General features: G+C 29.9%; 2 long non-coding RNA genes across 2 annotated transcripts; one reads left to right on the top strand and one right to left on the bottom strand.

Moving 5' to 3' along the window:
* Positions 1-10,431: 10,431 nt before the first annotated feature.
* Positions 10,432-12,123, top strand: LOC145066024 (uncharacterized). Its single transcript, XR_013688611.1, has 3 exons — positions 10,432-10,772; positions 11,542-11,641; positions 11,707-12,123. It is a non-coding gene; the product is annotated as an uncharacterized LOC145066024 (long non-coding RNA).
* Positions 12,124-13,008: 885 nt separating this feature from the next.
* Positions 13,009-14,675, bottom strand: LOC145066023 (uncharacterized). Its single transcript, XR_013688610.1, has 4 exons — positions 14,362-14,675; positions 13,746-14,273; positions 13,599-13,666; positions 13,009-13,516 (listed from the first exon to the last, which is right to left on the bottom strand). It is a non-coding gene; the product is annotated as an uncharacterized LOC145066023 (long non-coding RNA).
* Positions 14,676-16,221: the final 1,546 nt, after the last annotated feature.

Genomic DNA, 16,221 nt, shown 5'->3' with positions numbered 1-16,221 from the left:
ATTGAATCTCATGTTATTGAAAATAAAAGTTATGATAACACCTTCAAAGTTTGGCACGACCAGTTAGGCCATCCCGGATCAATTATGATGCGCAAAATAATTGAAACTTCAAGTGGTTATTCATAGAAAAACCATAAGATTTTTCAAGCTAATAAATTGTCTTGTGTTTCATACAATCATGGAAAATTAATTTCTCATCCATCATTGAACAAAGTTAGGAATGAAAGTCCTAGTTTCTTAGAAAGAATTTATTTACAAAATAAAACAAATCAATTGTCAGGTGCATTTACCGACACTAAGAGAGCAACAAAGTCTCATGTACCAACTATAAATGCTCCAATGAGAATTGATATCCCGAAAAGGAAAAATACAAATGCAAATGAATCTAAGGCACGTCTGAAGCGTGGAAGACCAACTAGTTCCAAAGAAAAAATTCCTCGAAAACGAAAGGGAGCAAATATAATTAATGGTCCAGAAAAGAAAACATAATCTCTTGAAAAGATTAATGAAGCTCTAGAAGAGCCCAATGACACAACAAAAGAAACTAATGTACTTGAAAAAATGAAAATAAAGATAACTCAATAAATTATGTCATGACAGGAATAAGATGGAACCAAAATAAGATAGAGGTCGACGATACTTTTTCATATCATGTTGCGCGTGAGATTATGAAAGAAAATGAGGATCTTGAAGAATCTATAGAGGAATGTAAAAAATAGAAAAGATTGGCTAAAATTGAAAGATGCAATCATTAAAGAGCTTAATTCTCTTACTCGATGAAAAGTTTTTGGACCTGTAGTCTATATACCAAATGGAGTAAAACTAGTGGGACACAAATGAGTATATGTGCTTAAAAGAAATGATAAAAATGAAGTTGTGAGATATAAAACAAGACTCACTGTACAAGATTTTACCCAAAGGCCCATAATTGATTATGAAGAAACGTATGCTCATTTGGTTGATGCAATTACATTCTGTTATCTAATAAGTCTAGCAACACATACAAAACTGGAGATGCGTCTAATGGATGTAGTTACCGTCTATTAATATGCTTCACATGAGAATGATATTTATATGAAAATCCCAGAAGGGTTTAAGGTGCCAGAAGCATACATTTCTATTTTTCAAGAAGTATATCCGGTAAAATGAAATAAATCTTTATATGGATTGAAACAATCTGGCCATATGTGGTCCAATTGTTTAAGTATTTTTTTTGTTGAAAAGAGAGCTATAAAAATGATCCAATACGCCCATGTGTATTCATAAAATGATCCGGATAAGTATTTGTGATAATTGTTTTTTACATAGATGATTTGAACATATTGGAACTCCTGAAGAATTGGAAAATGCCACTTCTTGTATGAAATGAAAGATCTTGGTAAAACGAACTTTTGTTTGGGTCTTCAAATTGAGCACACCAAAAATGGAGTTTTTGTATATCAATCCAGTTATTTAGAAAATGTGTTTAAAAGGTTTTCTATGGATAACCCACATCCATTGAATAACTCGATGGTGGTAAGGCACTTAAATGCCAAAAATGACCAATTTCTGCCTTGTGAAAAACATGAAAAACTTTTTGGTTTCGAAGTACCATATCATAGTATTATTGGTGCACTAATGTATCTTGCTAATAATATAAGACCTTATATATCTTTTGTCATAATCTTATTAGCAAGATATAGTTCTTGTCTAACAAGAAGACACTGGAATGGAGTCAGACACATTCTTTGGTATCTTCGAGGTACAACAGTAGATATGGGCCTATACTAATTAAATTCATCAAAAGTGGAGTTAATTGGTTATGCAGATACTAGATATTTATCTGATCCACACAAAGCTCCATCTCAAACAGGTTATTTATTCACTTGTGGAGGTATCGTAATTTCTTGGTGTTTAGTTAAATAAAATTTAGTTGCTGCTTCATCTAACCATGCAGAGATTATAGCAATTCATTAGGCAAGTCGTGAATGTATTTAGTTAAGAAATTGAACTCATCACATTCGCGAGAATTGTGGTCTAACTTCTAACAGAGACGTTCCAATATACTATATGAAGATAATGCAGCTTGTATAGCCCAATTCAAGGAAAGGTTTATCAAAGGAGATAGAAGCAAACATATATCACCAAAGTTTTTTTTTCACTCATGATCTTCAAAAAGAGTATGGCATCAACATCTAGAAAATTCAATCAAGTAACAACTTTGCAAAATTGTCCACAAAAGCGCTTCTTACATCCAAATTTGAAAACACAGTATGAAACATTGGAATGCGGCGTTTTAAGGAAATCAAGTGATATGAAGATCAGGGGGAGTTGGAAACATATTGTACTCTTTTTCTTAGCTATGTTTTTCCCACTGGGTTTTCTTAGCAAGATTTTTAACGAGGCAATTACTCCCAGTATCTATTATTAATCATGTACTTTTTTTCCTTAATAAATGATTTTTCCCTTGAGGTTTTACCTATTAAGGTTTTAATGTGGCATGATCCAATCGTCATTCAAGGGGGACTGTTATGAAATATTAGTTTGTGAATGGTCATTGGATTCTCCATTTCTTCCATAACTCCCCATCATTATTTAGCATCAGTAACTACCATTTCAATGTGTTTTATGAATGTAAATGCAACATCATAATGGGCATTCATATTATAACTTATCTTTCATCTTATTTTGATAGTATAAATAGTGAACCATATGTATTAGAAAGTTGATGATTTCATCACAAGTATTGGTTATTTTATAATTTATCTTGTTATTTGATCATATTTTATAACAATGAACTATTTATTTCAACAAGTTTTTTATAAATAGACACATCAGACCATCAGATGAAATCAACACATAAGAGAAATCATCGATTTTATAACATTTCAAGGAGAGCATTGCAACATGATCATCGATTACAGCAAAAATCAAGAGAAATCAGGGACTACTTAAGAATGAATTACATACCTGAAGAGGCGTTGAAGCTCTGATGTGCGACGGTGGCACCGGAGGTGAGGCCATGTAAGGATTTGAAATAGGTGGCGATGGGGAGGTTTAGGAAAAAATGAGAAAAAAATGTGGAAGGAATATGAAACTGATGTAGAGACGGTCGGAGATAGTGCTAGTGAGGGTGGCGACGAACGAAGATGACGTTGGGGAGGGTGGCAATGGCGGCAGATGGCAATGGAGAGGAAGGTCTTCAGTGCCGAGGGTATGAGCGAGAGGCCATAAGGCGAGAGAACTAGGTGAACAACAGATGTAAGTAGGGCTAGGGCATTTTTTTTTCAAATGGGGTCCTAGGTATGAGTCAGTAAGTGGTACAATTCAGATTAAGACCAAAATAAGAGGGAAACAAACGGTAGATTCAGACCTACCCCTTACTAGGGGGTATTAAGATGCAAACAAACAGCCTTAACCCTTTTAAGTATTGATTTGTTTGTTATGGTGTACAATCAAACTGATAATCTGTTTCAACTTTTGGTCGTATGATAGATATTGGCAGAAAGACTTGAACCAACCTTCCAGATACATATAGATGATGAAATAGGCATAATTGGTTTCTTTACTTTGGATGAAGTTTTTCTCTATTTAGTTGATGTATTATATTTACTTTTAGAATTACCATGGTTCATGTACTCTTTGATGATTGTGTTCAATATATTTCCAATTGATAATATTTGCTAATTAGGTGCTAGACTTAATATGTTTTTGCCTTGCTAATTTCCTTGTGTTGTTTGTTAAGGTGCTTTCTTTGTATTCTTTACAAGGGGCATGGTTGGAATGTAGTACTAAATTTGGGGCTTTAGGTAAACAATAAGAGTTTTCTGTGGGATCTTGGTGTTGCCTATCAAAATCTGAATGGAACACGAAGTTAGGAACAACCGTTGAAATTAGTGCATGTATATTGTACAACTTGGGTTTTTTTTCTTTTACCAAAGATATTGATTTTTTTTAGGAAATATCTAGATATAGCAATATACTTTTATTTATTTGCTTATTATTGGATCATACTTTTGTTTTTTAATTACATCATTGTAACATTCCTAATTCTTTGCTTATTAAACATTATACAAAGAAAAGTGTGCCCAATTATAGGATTGTTCATTTTCTGACTAAACTTGGTCATTCATCTAATGGTTGCACGATCAGTATTCATTAATTATTCTGAGGCTGGAGGGAGTGGTAACATGCTTAGCATGTTGCCACATCAAATTTTTTGATGCCATGTCAAATTTTTTGAAGCCACATAGGATGAAGAAAATGATACCATTTAAACTACAAAATGTAAGGAGTGATGGTGTGTTAGTTGAATGAGTTTTATTTTTAAAAATATATATATATTAAAAATAAGAAAAGAAAAAGTTTCAACCAATAAAAACTCACTATCAAAATTTCTCTCTCTTCTCTCATCTCACTATATACATGGCGAGAGAATTATGGCAAATGTTTTGGCATCTTGAAAGGAATTGTACTAGCATTCATAGCGACTTAAAAGGCGAGAGGGTGGCGAGCCACTCCCTCAAGCCTGATGATTCTAAAAAACGGCCAAAAGTTTTTGTTCTTTTGCTTATATGGTTATTAAAGACTGAAACGTGTTTGTTATATACGCTCATTTCAATTTTGTTACTAATACATAAAATACTAATAGACAAAAAAATCTGAAAACAATTTCAAAACAAAAACCAACAAATAATTATAACCAATAAAAAAATACTAATATCTTTAATGCTTCTACCAATTTCCGTATTTCTTACTGCCATAATTACATGTACCTCGTGCAAGGCTAGGACTCGTGTTGTCTCCATGCCAATTCTACTTGTAACACCTAAATTTACACAAAAATACCATGGAGTTAATAACATAAAACATAATATTTAACAAAAAGAAAAAAGTGAATTCTTGTATGATATATTTATTTTATTCCATCATATATGGCGAATGGATTTTAGAATGTTGGCCTCATTTCAGTGCAAAACTGCTTTGCTTCAAGTAATGGGCAATTAAATTAACTTATAAAAAGATACACTAAGAGTAGGATTCAAAGTAGAAACGTTTTGGGTTCATTATGAATTTGTAACTACTATTTTTGCAATTTCAAAAACAAAAGTTGACTTTTCCCTAAGATTCAAAATAGACGAAATTGTAAACATAACTGCCATAACAATGAATCCATGATCAAGCAATCGAACCCTAATTTCTTAATTTAGTTTTTTTGGTGAATCATAACCTCAAGACCCACCAAGTATTCATCAAAATTCGTATTCAATAACAAATTACAATTCATAATCCGGTGTTGCCCTCCCTCCTTGAGGTCGAGGGGTCAAGTCCCGTGAGGGACATAGGTGGAGAATTAGAAGTAGTATAAGAGTAGATTAGATTTGCCGATCCAAAAAAAAAAAAAAAAAAAAAAAAAAGGAACCCATGTGATATATCTTACAATAGGAGTAGGAATTGCATTCAAACAAAGAAAGTCAAATACAAAGAAAATCTTCAAAGAAAGAGAGAAAACTAATTATATATAAGATTAATTTCTTGTTCCTTTACAATCAGTATCTCATTCTCATTGGTTGCTTTTATTTATTTATTTATTTTTTATCAACTTTGGTCTTTTTTTTATATTTTTGGTGTGGCCCCATGTTCTGTCATGATCCATTGCCCAGTGCTTCTAATCAAATGCAGATAATATATTTTAAACTAGTTGAATCCTTACGTGTTGCGCGTGAATATAATTATTTAATTGAAATAATAACATTTAACTAATTCTGATTAAATATTTATACATGTAAAACCAATGTCAATAGCAAAACATACTTTATGGTTAACATATTAGTTTTATTAATTTTAATAAATTTATATCGTTAGTTCTTTTCCCTATTAATTCATGATATTATAGACCGTTTTATGTTGTGTAAATTATATATCAAACATATATTGATTCCTATGTATAGTACGAAAAAATAAATACTACAACTTTTGATGATTTTATAGAACGTTTTAAGTTGTAAAAATTATATATAAAACGTATGTCGGTTTGTATATAAAACAAATAACAAATAGTATGAAAAACACTATAGCTTTTATTAAAATAAAAACACTACAACATTATAACATTTACATCAAACAAAATTTATTAAACACTTATAAATCATTCAAAATAAATATTTATAAATCAACATACATTTAATATATAGAAACATTGTTATAAAAAATTTGTGTTGAAATAACCATTGATACTACAAAACTTATTTTTTTTCAACTCTTTCATTTTGAATCACAATGTTTTTCAAACATATGATTTTTTTAATCAAAACTTACTTATATACTACTAATATAGTTACAATGAGTATAATAAATAAGTGGAAAATTAAAAAAATAAAAAACATTTCACATTAATAACCATAAGTTTAAAAAACTTTTGAACATAGTGGAAAACATAAAGGCAAATTACATTGAAATCATAATTATATTTAAATAAAAAAATGATTAAGTTGTAGTGGGAGTTTTAAACTCTTTATTTGTGCCCAATAATATAATATAAATATTAACAATTATATGTTAAAAGAACAAAATTATAAGTATTTATTATTGAAATAATAATTTTTATAATAAGTTGTAATTAATATTATAATAATTTTAAGTATACGATAAAAAAGATATAAAAAACTATGTTTGAATCGAATTGAATTAATTTTTTTATTTAAATTTATTTTAAACTATACTTATTTTTAACTAATTTGTAAATAATTTATTTGAATATTTTTTATTTCCTATATTATTATTATTATTATTATTATTATTATTATTATTATTATTATTATTATTATTTCAAATAACAATAGTTTATTAACATAATATAATTTATTCTTTAGTTTTACATTATTTTAAACAATTATTACTTTTTACTAATTAAAAACTACTTATTTGAAATTTTTCATTATTATATTTAAAACAATATATCATACTTTTTATTGTACTTTCATTTTTTCCTTAAAAACAATATGTTAAGAGCGGGTTAGGGGAAAATAAGTGTTACACTTGAGGTATATTTTGATCACTTATGTTTTCTTATGAAAATATTAATATTTTATTTATTTTACTTTTGTTTTACGATAAAGAATGAATAGGAAAAAACGAAATTGAAAAATATAATAAGATAATTTATTTTTATTATTATAATAACATTTAAAATTGGATACATCCATATAAGTTTTGGTATAACATAAATAATTCATTTTTATAACACACATAATCATGGTTTTCAAAAATGAAGTCATATCATATTAAAAACCATTCGTTCTAATTCGTCATTATCACCAACAATTTGCAATAATAATTGTAAACTCCTTTCATCAAAATCAATTATAAAAAAACTTCATTGATGTTATTTACAAAATAAGCAATAGCAATTAACATAGTATATACATAACATAAAATATATGTTGAATAATGTTCTCTTGTACATCAAATATATTTTCTTAACATAAAAAAAGAGAGAGAGAACATAAAGATACATACATGTTAACAAAGTTAATTGCTCTAACTTATAAATAGTTTGATGGTTGATTTACCAAAAGCTCATGAGAAATAATTATCAATCTCGCTTCATCATCATGTGATTATACAAAGATTCATAACACATAAATTTAAAAAATGATCTCAAGTATACCTTTACAAACATACCTAAAAATATCTAAAACTTTACATGCACCCAATTTGAGTTTACATGAATTTATATTTGGAAAAGTTGGAATTGCTTTCTTACATCCATGGAACCACTCATATTACTCTTCAAACCCTATATATATAATCTATCATTTTGTGTTGACATACATACTTATATAATCTACAAATTTCTTATATAGGCTAAATATTTCATTTAACTCATCAATTAAATATCATGATTTGAAGAGTTTTAAGAGTTATAAATCATAATATTTCAATTAATCATAAATTAATTTGTATAAGTTGAATAGTCTTGAGAGTTTTAAATGAATGAGGTTCAAGAAAAAATGGTCTTAGGAGTTTCTAATGCATGAGGTTCAAGGAAAAATGCTAGCGTTATAAGATATTAGGCGAATGCCCGCGCTTTGTGTAGAAACACCTACATAGTTCAAGTGTTTACAAATATTTGTTTTTTTGAATATAACAATAACGTTGTTGTTAAATTTGATATAATAATTCATATATTAAATTGATATAATATATTGATTATTTTGAATTATATGATAATATATACATCTATTATAACTAGTTAACTACCTAATTTCAATCGTTTGAATGACTTCTATCCGCAAGTTACACATGAATAAAATTAAATATAATATATGATTTAATGTTATTTATAGTTGTTCTTATTGTTAATTAATTTTTTTAAATTTATTTGTTTAATGTTTAAATTTCTATCATTATAATTATTTAAAACATCAAACATTGTTTTTCGATTTTAAATGTAACAATATAATCATTTATATAGAGTTATTTTTAACTATTGTTATGGTAAGTTATTTTAAGCTACTTATTTGAAAACTTTTAATGATTATAAAAATATCTTTAGAAAATATTTTAGTTAAATTGAGATTGCAATTTAGTTTTTGCATTATCACTACAATTTATCAGTTTTAACTATTTACAAAATATTATTTGGTTTTTTAATGGAATTGAAATTTATATTTAGATTTCACTGTACTGTTATCTTTAAATTAACAATTTAAGTATTTTGTCTAAACTGTTAAAAAATTGTAGATTTAAACTGATAATGGTTTACATACAACAATATTTTAAATCTAATAAATTAAATATAATATGTTAAAAGTTAAAGACATAACTTTATAAGTAGAAGTAATGATATTATTTTAAAATTGAAATTTAGTTTATTTATGATTACATTTTAGGTTTGATATTTATTTAACCTTATTAACCAACTTATAATCATTATTAGAAAGACACTACAATTTATCACCTTTAACTATTTACAAAATATTTTTTGGGTTGTTTAAGTTAAATTAAAATTTATGTTTAAGTTGATCATGTAATGTTATATTTAAATTAATAATTTAAATATTTTATACAAATTGTTCCAAAACTGTATCTTTAAAATGATAATGGTTTACATCAAACAATATATTCAAACTAATAAATTAAGTATAATATGTTAAACGTTAAAAAAACATCACTTTATAAGTAGAAACAAATATATTATTTTAATATTGAAATTTAGTTTATATATTATTAGACTTTAGTTTTGATATTTATTTAACCTTATTAGCCTACTTATAATAATTATTATTAGAAAGAAATTGAAAAATCATGGGAGTTTCAAATGAATGTGGTAAAAATAAAAATGAATGGGAGTTTCAAATGAATGTTGTGAAAGAAAAAATGTTTCATTTATAATATGATATGATATGATATATATATATATATATATATATATATATATATATATATATATATAGGGTTTGGTTATTTTGTTTTCACTATCTATTGTGTGCATGTATGACTGATTCTGGACCAATCATTTTAGTTATTTTAAGAAAGTAATTAATGTATATTACATGTTGAAGATATAATAGGTATTAATTACATCTTCATCATTTAATATGCATTAATTACTTTCTTAAAATAACTAAAATGATTGGTCCAGAATCAGTCATACATGCACACAATAGATAGTGAAAACATTTGAACCTAATATATATATATATATATATATATATATATATATATATATATATATATAGGGAAGAGTTATATGGAAAATGAATTATTAGGGTAACACATATTTGAACCAATGAAAACATGACAACACATCACTTCCACAATACATTACTTGTGAAGAAAGAAATGGACACGTGTCATTTGATTATTGGTTCCGGTAGATGTTGTCCTAGTTATTTGTTTTCCATAGAACTCATTCCTATATATATATATATATATATATATATATATATATATATATATATATATATATATATATATATATATATAGGGTAAAGTGAATATACCTAACAACCTTATATAAGCTTAGGTACCTAACCACATTATAGTACATTGTTTTGCATTATATTTTCATTGTAATTGTCTAAGGTTCTTAAACTTCAACCCTTAACTTGATTTACTTCCAAAATTTTCAGACATTCACCATTATATTCCTCTTACATCATTTGATTTGTAACGGTAGTATATGAAGCCCACCTGAGGGTCTCCGATAGAAAGACGTCATTTGAAGGAAAATAATGGTGAAAGTCCAAAGAGTTTGAAAACAATAAAGTTACGATGTTGAATTTTAAGAACTTTGGGTGATTACAATGTATATATAATACAAAATTACGTAGTATGATGTGGTTAGGTACCTAAGCTATATATATATATATATATATATATATATATATATATATATATATATATATATATACACATGTCTGCATCTCCCATTCTTTTTCACTCTCATATTCCTCCGCTTCCCACCGCTTCCTCTGATGGAGGTTTATCTTATCTTCCTTTAATGAAACCAAAAAATGGGGAATCCATGAGACTTCATTTTCCAATCCATTTCCACTTTGTCTGTTTTCTCAATCGGTTACCGGAGAAAGTGGTCGTTTCATTGCCATCATCGTTGAAGAAGGCGGTGTCGTCGTTGTTGGCTTCATTATCACTCACACCGTCTTTGCCGATTTCACGGTCCTCATCTGCCGGTATCTCGGTGATACATCTGAACCTGATGTTGCCTGAGGACGTCCACTAGAGATGACGCATCTAGGGTTCGGTAGAATTCTACTGCAATCAATCGGGTAATTTTAGGGTTTAATGGTTTACATTCATACAATTCAATATTCGCTTACAACTCTTGTTGAAGTGTTAAATTTTCTTCTTTTCGTTATTAAATGGACCAGAGCTTACATTGTTTTTGTCTTTCTTCAAGTAAGCTACAATACAAATTCAAACCTTGATGGTTTCTTGAAGTATTGGTTTTTCTGCTTTAGTCACACTCTTTAGATTAATTGATAGTTAGTTGATCAGTTAAACATGTGTTTTATCACTTTATTGGTTTCTACGTTATTAAAACTCATAAGATTCATTTGATTTGTGTTCTCGTGATATCCACTATAAAAACTTTAGTATAATTTAATTTCCGGTTCAAGAACTTTGTTTTTCGTTTACATATCTCTGTGATTGAGTAATTGTATTTGTTTTGTTTATTTATTAATGTTGTTTAATAGACAAGCAAGTAACATTGTTATCTTATATTAGAGATTTATTTTAGATTAGACATGTACTGATGTCTTTTAATCATTTTCTTTCATTATGTTCTTTTTTTTTAGATCACACATATAGGGATGTACAAATTCATATCTAATTGCTGATAATTTCATGAGACTTTGGTGATTATTTGTTCCTTCAATTATTTTTCATTTGCTTCTGCCTGTCAAAGAAGAGATTGAAGTAGGGTTTAATTTTCGACTTAAGAGACTGTTAATTTGCATATGATTTTTATTCTATTTTTTTCATTTGGATATATATCTTCTCCTGTTGAGGTTTTAACTTTTTTTTTTGTAATAGATAATGATTTTGTGGAGTATTATGGAGAAGGAAGTAGGTATTGCATCAACATCAAACCAATAACCACGATCAATGACGGATGTTTTGAAGATGCCTACAGGTCATTTTTCTTGTTTGATTTCCAGTTTTTTATGTTTATTTTTTTTTAACTGTTCTTCATTACAGGGGATTTAATCACATGAGATGAAGATAATTCATAAGAGATGATGATGATTAAGAACCAACATTTTTGTAAGTTTTTGTTTGTTTTTTAGTTACTAGGTTAATTGTAGTGTTCTGATATAAAGCTATTGCTGATGAACCATAATATTAGTGATTTTTTTGCTATAGAGCTTATGAATTTTATTTCCTTTTCCTCATAAATGTAACAGGAACAAGATCATGAGTAAATGTGCATTATTGAAATGATTCACATTTAAAGGAATGTGGGTTAGTAACACACTATTTTTTTATTAAGACCAAAATGACTTACAGATATGTTTATATCTGCTTCAATATAGTTTAAGAACATTATATAACTTAATTATAACATACATTAGCTAAATCTATTTTTCTTTTTGAATGCATAAAAAGTGATTAATTCTTTTTGAATGCATAAAAAGTGATTAATGATCTCATCTTCACAGGAAACTCACGCCTACTAGCCTGTGCTTACAATAATTGTTCTTTTCCATTATCTTTCTTGGATTCCTTGTCGCTTTATTTGTTTCAGAAAAAAAAATTGTATGGTTACTGATTTTATTGATAGATAAAAAATGCCTAATGTATGTTTAATGATCCATTTTGATAATACTGAACTTACATATTCATTATTTTGGTAAATGCAAAAAGGTTAGCAGTTAAGTTATTAAACAAAAAACTTGGTTGATTAAAAAAATCAAATAATTTGACCAATTGAATAGGATATAAATCAAGAAAAGTGATTCAATGGTGCTGTTTTCTTAACTTAACAGGTTTTAGGCATGGTATTCGTTTCCTGAAATTGGTTAAATACCAGCCAATAGCAGCAAAACTCCTGTTGCATCTTTTTTCTTGAAATTGGTTCCTTTAATTCTAGATTTCTGGAAGTCAAAGAGCTTAAAGATGATAATGAATTACTGGATACCCAAGGTCTATATAATAATATCTCACCATTCGTATATCCCTTCTTTTACATACTTTTCCTTAGATGAAATACAACTACAAATCTGTTTTTTTACTGGTAAAGCCTACAAGTTGGTTAGTTAAACAGGGTAATTTGGGTGTATTATGTGGAACTCTATAACTTTTTCCGATCCTTTATATCATTAGTAAAGTACATTAACAATGATACAGTTAGTTGACTGGAGGTTGAAAAAATGGATAAAGGAGTAATTTTTTGTACTCTATCTAATTGAAGTGGGGATTTAATGGTTTTGCACAAGCCAGAGTTCCTAATGCTTTCCAAAGACCTGTAGTTCGTGTGTTTCAAAAGAATTTTCAGTGATAGGTGATTAAAGGAGCTTTTTAGAACAAACCCAAACTTGGTTCTGATAAAATGTACTCATGTCTTTTACTTTTACCGTTTGGTGACCTGTTTTGTATCATTTTTATGTTGCAGGTCCAAGGAACATTTAATTTTGTTATACAGTAGGTTTTGGAATAAGTTTTCCAAGTAACTAAAATTTTTGCATACCAAGAATAGCTGAAGTTGGAAAATATTAACCGTGATAAAATTTTATGAGATTTCAGATTTCTTGTATAGCTTGCTACTGAAGTGAAGCAAGCTATCTGATGATGCATCTGAAATTCTGACTTTGAAAATCTTATATTCGCATGCGAGTATATTTTTTGGTTTATCGTGATGTTTCAGGTTTCTTTGTGATTGCTTCAATTTGGATGGGATGGATCGCAGATGCTCCTGTGTTGACTTTTTTGCCCTTGTGATGATGGCTGCCCTTCGTGGTTTTCTGATATGTTTACGGTTGCTCATGTGCTCTTGATTCAAGAGACAGATCTACACATTTTTTGCACGAAATGAATCTTCCCATCATATACTTACAATACATTAAAGAACTGAAATCAGCATACAAACCTACCTAAATTGCAGATGAACTGGGTTTTGAGCTTAATCTGTACCTTTGGATAAAGTTGTTTGAAGCAAAATCTAAGATAGATGATAAAAATCCATCATCTTTATCAACCAAGATCAAAAAATTTCTTAGAAACAATGAAGGAACTCTAACCTTCTGATCGGAAGGTTGACGCACAGTGGCTTCGACAGGAAGGACTCCTCACTACCACAGCCTCTTCACGCCGATTTGAGGTGTACAGGTCGACCTTCGCTTTCTGAGGTCGACAACAGCACAAGAAAAACTCGACAGCAGCACAAGAAAAATCGACATTAGCACAAAATTGAAAATCCACAACTTTTAAGTTCCAATTCTACATATATCAGCAAAAAAATCGACAGGAAGGGAAAAAAAAAAAAAAAAAAAGAGACGAATAAAAGCAAACAGCAGGAAAAATAACGACGAATGTAGAAGCAGGAACAAACACGTGAGGAGGCAACGATCTCCGGTGTTGCTGTGGGCTGTGACGATCTCCGGAGGTGGGGAGGAGATGGCTAACGACGGTGGCTTCAGAGGGGAAGGCTTGAGGAGGCAACGATCGAGAGAACAACAATATGGAGGCGTATGTTTTCTGTAGATGTATACGGACGTATAGTCGCTTTCCTTGGAACCGACTTCAAACTGTGAATAGGAAGACGCCAACTGCGAAAGGGTTGTAGCAATCATGTTCATTGAGTAAAACTGTAAACCCTAATTTTATTTAAAAAACTAATTAGGGGAGTAATGATACCGACAAAGAGGGTCTTGGTCTCCATCTGTTGGTGCCTAGATGAAATTGTAGATCACCATAAGCACAGAATACACACACTAGTGTATTCAATTAATAGAGAAGGGTAAGGGGGAATGGGAAGATAAGCTGTCAGCGTCAATGGAAGATGAAGACGGTACCAAAACCTGCAACTCTAAAAAATCAAAGGTAGTATTGACTACAGACCACTACAAAATTCACGCAATCGGCAGTGAGTGAGATTGGCAAGAACACATTGGACAAGGAGATTAAATGAGATAGAAGACACCAATCCCATTCTTAGACCGGAAGGAGTGGGAGGATGGTCCCTGCCATACTTCTTGGAAGCCTTTTTTTTTTTTTTTCAATAAAATTAATTTTTTTTTTATGAATTATAATTTTTAAATTAATATTAAACATAAAACTTAATTAAAAATCAAAATTATTTCATTAATTAAAATAAAACTTATATTAAACCTAAAATATAAAAAAGTAGAAAATTAAAAAAAACACATACGTAAACTAAAAATCAAACAAACCACCAACGACCTACGGAAAATATTTTTTCATAATTTTTTCTCTCTTCTTCAATACGAGCTCGAGAGCCGGTCCCGAGAGATGATCGACATTTTCCATCAAAAACTTCATGTCTTCCATTTCTTGTCTCTCCGCCCGCTCATTTTTCTTTGCTTCTTCTTTTTCTTTGTCGAAAGTCAAACGTTCGGAAAAATTAAGATTATATCGATCAAACGACGATGTTATCTTCCGCATTTCCTCAATGTCCACGCTGAAATCAGATGCACTCGAAGAAGTCCCTTTTCCCTTTCTCATCGCTTTGTCCCTACCCATTGGGCGGACAATTTCTTCTAGCTCGAGTTCGTCGTCCTGATTTAAATCTAGACCTACCCGAGCATCGGAGGAGGTTATGTAACCACTAGAGCCCGTTTTCGTTCGCTTTGATTGTTGGACTCCAAAAATAAAATCCCGCTCGTATGTTATCCACCTAGGACTTCGGACCAATAATTTCCAACAATCGTGCCACTTGAATGGTTTTCCGACTTCCTCAAGGTAAAACTGCAACGCTTCTTGAAGTATTTCTTCGTCGGCTTGGCCGCTTTTTCGTTGGGTTTTTAGGTTGTTGTACAACTCGTTAATTTTTGAAACCCCCCTTGCTATTTCTCGAAACTTTGAGTTAAGTTGATGTTTAGTACAGTAGTCGTCACATTTTCCTAGCTCCTCTCGAAATCGTTCTAAAATGCGAAACCAAAAATGTTCTCCCGGTTGTGCGTTTCCCTGAATCGAATCTTCAGAAATATCAACTCAAGCTTTGACCAAAACTAGCTCTTTGTGTGGAACCCATAGTGTCGGCTTTTGTCTTCCCGGTTGTGCGACACCCTCACGCACTTGTTTTTTCCCTTTACGTCTTTATGGTGGTGGTGTTGGTTGAGTTTCGGGAACCATGTCTTCTTCTTCCGCGTCATCCAATTCATCGACAAGTTGGTGGTGGTGTTGGGTTTGGGTTTGAGTTTTAGTTTGAGTTTGGGGTTGAGGTTGATTTGGCGATTGTTGATCCGGAAACACAACAAAGTTTGAAAACATTTGCGACGGAACATTTGGAACTTGCATCGCGTAATATTGGCCAACATTTTGGTATTGGAATTGTAGTGGCGATTAAATGGGAGAATCGAGTTGGGGGCGGTAAACTCCTTGCTGGGATGAATCGATAGCAAAAATGTTGCGATGAGGGATGTTTATACTCGAACCATGACTTTTTTCCGTCGATCGGAACTTGGGGTTTGTTTGTCGGGATTCATTTTTTTTGGTTGATATGAAGTAGAGAGTATAGAGAATCGTTTGATATGT

Source organism: Lactuca serriola, chromosome 8 (genome assembly GCF_051521515.1).
Source record: "Lactuca serriola cultivar US96UC23 chromosome 8, Lser_US96UC23_V15, whole genome shotgun sequence".
NCBI lineage: Eukaryota > Viridiplantae > Streptophyta > Magnoliopsida > Asterales > Asteraceae > Lactuca > Lactuca serriola.
Note: the sequence above shows the minus strand (reverse complement) of the source record. Positions and strands in the feature narration are given on the sequence as shown.